We start from the raw sequence: 6,358 nt of genomic DNA on the forward strand, positions 1-6,358 counted from the left end.
GGGCTCCAAGATCCTGCGTCCAGGTTTTCACCGATGCCCTGTTTAAAATCCAAGGCGACCGGGTCCGGGAGCCTCCGCTCTCCTTACAGGCGGGGGCGTCCGGGGCAAGCGTGCCCGAGGGCCCAGTTTTGTAAAGCTCACAAAAGGTCTTCCGAAAACCCTTGTCGGAAAGAAGGCTTCTGAGGCCGCTTGTTTTGTTTTGTTTTGTTTTTTTCCGAGACTGGAGATTGAACCAGGGCCTTCGCAATGAGCTACATGCCCAGAACTTCTTGTTTTGTTTTGTTTTGTTTTGTTTGAGACAGGGTCTGGCTAACAGGAAGGGGTTGGCTTTAAATCCTCCTGCCTCAGCCTCAGAATGCTGGGATTGCTGCAATGGATCACCGCCCCCGGCTCTGAGGCCCACTTCTTAAATCACAGGAAACTGATTCTCAACTGTACTAGAGCACAGAATCAACTGAGAAAATTTTGAGTTTTTTATGAGCAAATTAAGCCGAGGCTGGGCGCCTTCAATCGGTTTTCGTCGGAGACTGAACAATCTGATCATTTAGTTGTATTGATTGCTATGGTCTGAATGTTTGTATACCCCCACCACCCCAAATCCCCAGGTTGAGTCCTAATTCCTGGCGCAGTGGTGTAGGAAGACCTCTGGGAAGTGGGTCGGTCAGAAGGGCAGGGTCCTCAGGGTTGGGATGAGTCCTATATAAAAGCGGTGCCGCTCAGTGTGCCTGAGGCCCAGGCTGATCTCCAGGACCTAGGTGGGAGTGGCTTGCGCCCCTGGGGACACAAACAAAAAATAGGCACCATACAAAGGATGCCTTGACCACAGTGGGATTTAACTAGAAAGCAGTCACAGAATGATAACTGAAAAATCCCCAAATACATAGACATCACACCCCATGCCTCTGTAGAGCAAACGGATCAAAGAAGAAAATTTGAGGCTGGCTTTGAGATGTACTCTGCCAGAGTGTGGCTGAAATGATGGGGAACAGGCCTGAGCCAAGGTCTCAAGGAGCCTTGCACACCTCCTTGCCTTGGTACTGACCCAGCCACCTTAACAGCAACACCGGAACAGCTTCCTGGACGATCCGGACGATGGTTCAGTTGCCGTTCCCCAGCCAAGAGCCGGCTGACCTGAGATCTGTAAGTGAGGCTGTCCTCCAACAGACAGCGGCAGGCCAGTCACCCGGACTGCCGAGTCAGCTCAGCGCAGCCGCCCACAACCACCACCTTGAGCAAGAGTAAATGCTCGCTGTTGTAAGCCACTTCACCGAACACTACACACTGGATAATTTGTAAATAACAAAACCTCACCCAGCTCGCGGCTCTGGAGACCGGGAAGGATGACATCTGGTAAGGTCGCTTGCTGCATCATAGCCCTGAGAGGGCATCGCGTGAGAAGAGTGAGGGGCCTGTGAACTGGGGTTACTCTTCTCTGAAAGCCTATAATCCCAGCTTGGAGCCTCACCTACACAAACTCACAAACTTGAGTTCTTTCCCAAAGCCCCACCCCAAATTCCATCAGCATATGAATTTGGGGACTAAGAGTCCAACTCATCAACTTTTGGGGAGCACACATTCAAATCATACCAGAGAGATACGCCATACAGCAATAGCCCACTGATAAAGAAATTGGCATCTAAGAGTGGCCTACTGCTTTAAGAAAGTCTAATTATGTGGCACTGGCTTTAGGACCACTGGAGGGAAGAGCCGCAAGAGCAATAAGAATGCATCTATTTGCAGGCCTAGGGCAGTTACTGCACTATCTGCTGCTAAGAATTCTACAAGTTCGAGTCCTGTCTTTCTGTCTGTCTGACTGTAGAACCCACAATTAAATGAAGGAATAAGGAGAAAAACATGGTAATACAAGGGAAACAGGGAGAGAGAATTTTTGCAAGTCTGAAATAATCTTGTTGATTCTTTTTCTCTCACTTCTCCCTGCCACAACTCATGCAGCCAGCAGGGTCCTGAGAAGGGGCAATGGAAGATTAAGAAAAAATTAGATGTGTACTAAAAGGAAAGCTGAGACCAGGTGGGATCTGACCTCTCTGATGGAGAGGTGGCGACAACCCAGCATGGTCCACCTCTTTATTTATACAAAGTACAAATGGTGAATGGAGAAAAAAGTGCAAGTTCTCAGTGTTTTGCTGAGAACACTGAAAGCAAAACATTCTCAGAGCTATCTGTGCTGTGGTTAACAGGGAGGAACACCAAGGCCCGTCACCTGCTGGGCTGGCCTTACTCTAGTCCCAACAACTTGTTCCCATGGCTCACCTCCAGAGCTCTGTGTTCTCGGGGCTGGCCTTGCTCTAGCCCCAAATGTGTGGTCGATCTCTGGCTCAACTGCTCCTCACATCTCCCATCTAATAGATTAGGCAATGTTGGCTCTATATTCAAAATATCTCCCAAATTCCACCATCTTTCACAACTTCCAGTGGCACCACCCTTGCCTGACCCATGCTACCATGACTACTATAACAGCTTCCTAATAGTTCTCCCTGATTCGGTACTGCCTCCACATGATAGCCAGAGTAGGCTTTTTAAATCATCAACTAGATCACGCCAATGTTCCATTCAAAAATACCCATATGGAATAAGATCATGAACTGTAAGTCCTAAATAATCTGGCTTTGTGGCACATACCTGTAACTCCAACACTTAGGAGGCCGAAGCAGGAGGATCCAAAGGTTGAGGCCAGCCTCAGCAACTTAGCAAGAACCTCTCTTAAAGACTGGGGGATGGGGTGGATGCAACTGTGTGAGGCCGTTCAATCCCCAGTACTGTTTAAAAAAAAAAAAAAGCAGGAGAGGCAGGGAGGCATGGCCTTTGGCTCTTTCTCCAACTTCTTTTCCCAGCACTCTCCTACTTACTTGTTCTCCCCATCCTCCCCCTGGCCCCTTTGCTGTCCCTCAGTTGCAGGATCTTCACTGTAATGGGCTTGGAGGGGTTTTTACTCAGATATTTTCAGGGCTAACTCTTCTTTCAAGTGCCTGTTATGTGAAACCGCCTAAGAGAGACTTATTGGATGTCTCATTTAAAATAGTTTCCCTCCCCCAGCACTCGCTAGCTCTTGTCTTGTTTTACTTTTTGCCATAGTAATCCTTTAACCTGACTTTATATAATGTGTTTGTCTCTTTGTTGTGTGCTGTGTATCCGCCCCATCAAAATGGAAGTTTCTGCAAGGGCAAGAAATTCATTTTGCTCAAATGCTGTATCCCCAGCATGTAGAACGCTGCCAGGCATATAGCAGATATTCAGTGTGGTAATTTTTGAATGAAATGAATTTTTAAAAAGAAAAAAGAAAAAGGGAAGAAAGAGAGGGAGGGAGTACATTTTCAAAAGTCAAATTTAATTAGCATAGGCTATTTTAGCTGACTCAAACATTTAAGAACATTTAATGCTTATTGAATAATATATGAATACATATAATCCAATAGCAAACAACGTATTCGTTAGAAAATTATGTGATTTCACTTGGAGTTTAAAATCTAGACCCTTTTGAAATGGGTGTGTAGCTCAGTGATACAGTACTGGGCTAGTAGAAATAAGGCCCCAAGTTCTATCACCAGCACTGGAAAAAAAAATCTATACTTCTTGTCTGCTCTTCAATTCATAAGCAGTTTGAAGAACTCCACTGAAAGACTACTGGAGCCATGAGAACACTCTCAGAGCAAAAGATCCAGGGTAGGAGATCAAGGTGTCAACTGAAGAGGATCTCCAGCCTTGCCATTTCAAAACCACTCTCACAGCCGGCTGAAGACGGACAGAGAGCAAGTGGCTCTGGAAGTACTGTCAGGGATTCAAGGCCTCTCATCTAGGCTCCTGTCTTCTAAACATAGAGCAGGATAATACTCCAGGGAAATACGCCAAGTCGATTTTTCTTAAGTGAAGCTCAGTTCAACATTCACGTTCCACCTGCTACTCTCTTTCTCACACTGGTTCAGGTGCTGAAATACTTGAATTTCAAAGCAAACGTTCCTTTGCTCCTGTCCCGTGAATCTGTGGGAGAGATCATTCTGGAAGGACAGACTTCATTTAGGGGCAACAGTGAAAACAGAACAAGTGCTACTCTTTCTATTTCAAAGATTAGTATCTGTGTAAGAAGCCCTGTTTAGAATATATGCCTGACAGTGACCATCACAATTAACACAAGACAGATGAGCTCTGAAAAACAGACAAATCTCTCTACACTCCTTCTCTACAAGTCCCTTTGTCCCCGAGTGATTGCTGTTTCTCTTTGGAAAGGAATTTGCTCAGTCTCCACCTGACCGGCAGATGTGCTTCTGCTTTCAAAGCAACCAGATCCTCAGATCAAGGCCCACCCAGACTCTTGCAGCCCTCAGCTCTGCATCACGAGGGCAGATCCACCCGCAGGTAACTGATGATCAGTCAGCAAACACTGGCAGACTGCCTTAAAAAGATTTTAATTATAAAAAAGTCATTAACCATGCAGACTCCAGAGCAGAAGCCATGCAAGGACTTGTGAACTCAATTATTCAAAGGCCCACCTGGACTGTTTTGTTTTGTGTTTGATTTTTTACAGCTGTGAAAACTGAAACTTACAGTAAGTTGATTGTTCTATACAGTACTGTACTAGATAGTTTAGACAGAATATAAATAATATAATAACCCTCATCCAACCACCCATGTACACAAGCCCAGAATCTGTTCCTCCATCCTAGGTAACACTAATTATTAAATGATAGTAGGCATGTATCAAGTATTTATTACAAGTCAAGCATTTTGTTAAATGCTCCATGTCTTAGTTACATTTTCCCGTTGCCGAGACAGAATACCTGGCACCCAAAGTTAAAGGAGGAAAGGTTTATTTAGCTCACAGTTTTAGAGATTTCAGACCATAGTCAGCCAGTTCCAAAGCAGGGTTTCATAGCAGAGGGTCATCAAAGAGGACAAACAGTTGTTGGTAGGCAGAAGGCAGTAAGCGACAAGGGATAACCACAGCTCTTTCTGTTCCTTATATCTTATACAGGCTACTCACCCTTAGGGCTGGTAATACTCACACCCTAGATCAATCCGAGTATAGCGTCCTTGATCTCAGAAGGATGCACCCTAGATCCATCCACCTCTGAAAAGCCCCACCTAGGACTGCATGAGGCTGTACGGGGACATCTAGACAGGAGCCATAACATTCCGTGAGGATCACGTCACTTCTTGTTCACCCCAACTCTATGAAGAAGTTACTCTTCCCATTTAACAAATGAAAAAATGAGGCCACGTGAGAAATGCAAACAAGAAAACCACTGAAATTCCATATTACTCCAGGAAGAAGGCTAAAGGTCAAGAACTCAAAAACCAAAAGCTGGCAAGGTTGCTGGTAAGAATGTTAACTAGGGCAGTCACTATGAAAATCGGTTTTGAAATGCCTCAAAAGACTGATTGAAATTACATTTTAGTCAGCTATTCCTCTCCTGGGTATCTTCCCAAAAGAGCAAAAGACATCATATTCAAAAGAGCAAAAGACATCATTGCAGCCCAGTGGTACATGCACATCCATGTTCCCATGTTTCCAACAGCACAACTCACAGCTGAATCTTGGGAGCAGCCTGGATGCCCATCTACAGCTGACTGGATAAAGAAGATCTGGTGTGTGTCCACTGTGGAGCACTACTCAGCCACTAAGCAGATAAATCTGGGTCATTTGTAGAAAAGACACACCTTGAGACCATAATAAGTGAAATAAACCAATAGAAAGTGAGATAGCTCATGGTTTATTTTCTATGAGAAACCCAAAATTTGAACAATTCAAGGAGCATTTAACAAAATGCTTGACATATAATAAATAAGGAGGTGATAGGAAGCAGGGAGGTAGAGTTCGTGAAGTTGGGGAAGGGTCTGGGATGAGAAGGGGGAGCAGGGGGGGGAAGTAAACATGAGTAACCTGTGATAGGTCCAGTTCCCCAAGATGATTGTGATGTATCACAAACATATACCAAACACATACACACACACACACACACACACACACACACACATACACACACACACCACACACACTGGTACTTCAGTTCACAAACGCTTCTGTTCACAGTTTGGTTTGCAAACAGAAGTGTTTGGCAAAATTTTGCTTCTGTTCATGAACTCCACATCAGGTAATGAACACAACCACAGGCCATCTTCTCCAGAATGGTATAACAAATTAAGTTGATGGACTGAGATATAGATAGGTAGATAGATAGATAGGTAGATAGATAGATAGATAGATAGATAGATGGATAGATAGAGAATGATGCTGAGAGATTAAGTAATTTGTCCAGGGTCACTCAATTAGTGAAGCAAAGAGAAGAGTTGACTGTGGCTACGTCCACTGCCTGCCCACTGTGCTTACCTTCTCCCTCAGGAC

Source organism: Chinchilla lanigera, unplaced genomic scaffold (genome assembly GCF_000276665.1).
Source record: "Chinchilla lanigera isolate Chin_1 unplaced genomic scaffold, ChiLan1.0 scaffold00062, whole genome shotgun sequence".
Lineage (NCBI taxonomy): Eukaryota > Metazoa > Chordata > Mammalia > Rodentia > Chinchillidae > Chinchilla > Chinchilla lanigera.